The sequence below is a fragment of the Procambarus clarkii genome, chromosome 2, assembly GCF_040958095.1.
Source record: "Procambarus clarkii isolate CNS0578487 chromosome 2, FALCON_Pclarkii_2.0, whole genome shotgun sequence".
Lineage (NCBI taxonomy): Eukaryota > Metazoa > Arthropoda > Malacostraca > Decapoda > Cambaridae > Procambarus > Procambarus clarkii.
In genome coordinates, this window is record NC_091151.1 from 30,917,405 (window position 1) to 30,919,664 (window position 2,260).

The 2,260-nt window shown below is 35.8% G+C and overlaps 1 non-coding gene across 1 annotated transcript; it reads left to right on the plus strand.

Moving 5' to 3' along the window:
- The first annotated feature begins 953 nt into the window (after positions 1 to 953).
- Positions 954 to 1,092, plus strand: LOC123750967 (U4 spliceosomal RNA). The gene has a single exon (XR_006772056.1). It is a non-coding gene; the product is annotated as a U4 spliceosomal RNA (small nuclear RNA).
- The last annotated feature ends 1,168 nt before the right edge of the window (positions 1,093 to 2,260 follow it).

A 2,260-nucleotide genomic window follows, 5' to 3' on the forward strand; every position in this document is an offset into this window, starting at 1 on the left:
TTATAGGTTAGGTTTGGTTTGGTAGCCGAAAAAGTTAGGTTAGGTTAGGTTAGGTAGGTTAGGTAGTCGAAAAACAATTAATTCATGAAAACTTGGCTTATTAGGCAAAACGGGCCTTGAATAGTAGGCTGAGAAGTGCGTTCTGGCTACTAGGTACGACATATATATATATATATATATATATATATATATATATATATATATATATATATATATATATATATATATATATATATATATATATAGGTGAGGCATGTATATAGTAGATATATAAAAAGACGAGCCTATTCGAATGCAGCGTTGTGTCAAAATTTCAAAGCAATCGGTAATGGGGTGTCGAAGATTTCCCTCGCATGAAAAACACATGAAAAACATAGTTTAAAAAAAAAAAACATGATTTTCTCGTCACAAACGTGACATCCATATAATATGTATATAAAAACCCGCTCGGATGCGAATGGAACGTTGTGTGAAAATTTCAAAGCAATCGGTGAAGAACTTTCGGAGATTAGCGATTTTGAACAAACGAACATTTCCATTTTTATTTATATAGATTTACTACCACAGACGTGGCCAGACATTTACAATGCAAACCAGCATATATACTTTTTCTTCTGTTATCTATGGACAGGGTGAGAGATCTGTTGAACATATAGTTCAGGGATTTCTTGAACAATCAACCACAGAAGGTATTTGTAGTGCTTTTAAAATGCTAATCTAACCTCAGACATAAATACATAGATACAGAGTTATGCCTGCCCTACATAAAGTGGTCGATGTATTCTTTACATAGTATAATTAATGTGCATTTACAAAGGTGAAATGTAACTCTCATCAGCTTCCACATATACTTAATACACATACATACATATACATACGCACACATAGAGTACAGGTGGCAGAATATGGTCTGCAGGGCCCAGAGGCTGGTGCTCACAGCCCGAGTGATCACCAGCATTGCGTAGCGGCAGCATCGTAACCAATGAGATACATCCGAGGTGCGATTATTGCTAGTTGAAAACTTTAACCAATACCCCGCTGGGTCGGCGTGTTAAAGCGTCGGCTACGGCAATTTTTATTAGCCTTTCAAGGGCTTCAATTTAAACACAGTTGTCTAGTCTCACTTTTGGCAAATTTATTCATTATGAAATATGCTATGTTGCACGTGCAGAGTAAATATACCGTCACCTGATAGGTGTCAAGTGATTCTGGTTCCTAGTGCTTGTGACCATAAAAGCAATTATTGTCTGTGACACCCCAGCGTCCTTGTAATAAATATTTTATGTTCATTTATTGGATTCAAGAATAAATAAATAATAAATAAATATAAATAAATGTTTATTTAGATAAGGTACATACATACAAGAGATTTTACAAAGTTTGTTGGATTAATAGATAGAGCTAGTACATACAATGCCTAAAGCCTTACGCAAAGCGTTTCGGGCATGAAAAACATTAATGACTAAAGCTTAATACTAATGGGTATAAAGAATAAAATGTGTTGAGAACAAATAAAAATAGAGGTAAAAGAGGGGGGAACATGGCTGAAAAAGCAGCACAAATACAATTACAAATTAGTACAATTACATTCAAACAGCGTTGTTTAAAAAAAAAAAAAACAGACATGGGTTGACAACAGAGGGGTAAGGTAGGTTACAGGGAATTTATTAGGTAGTGCTTCGTTTTTATCTTAAACTGGTTGAGAGAGGTACAGTCTTTAACATGGTTGGGAAGGTCATTCCACATTCTGGGTCCCTTGATTTGTAGAGCATTTCTAGTTTGATTAAGTCGTACTCTTGGAATATCAAAACTGTATTTATTTCTGGTGTGGTGCTCATGGGTTCTGTTACAACCTTCAATGAAGCTTTTGAGGTCAGGATTGGCATTACAGTTCAGCGCTTTATATATGTATAATACACATGAGAGAATGTGCAGTGACTTAATATCTAACATATTCAGACATTTGAGTAGGGGTACCGAGTGATGTCTGGGGCTAGAGTTGGATATTGTCCTAATAACAGCTTTGTGTTGAGTAATTAGAGGACGTAAATGATTTTGGGTAGTAGAACCCCAAGCACAAATACCATAGTTGAGATATGGATAGATGAGGTGGTAATAGAGAGTCACCAGGGCAGGGCAGGGTACATAATATCTGATCTTAGGAAGAATGCCAACAGTTTTTGAAACTTTTTTTGATATATTTAGAATGTGTCCCTGGATATTCAGCTTGTGGTCAATGAGAACGCCAAGGAACTTGCCA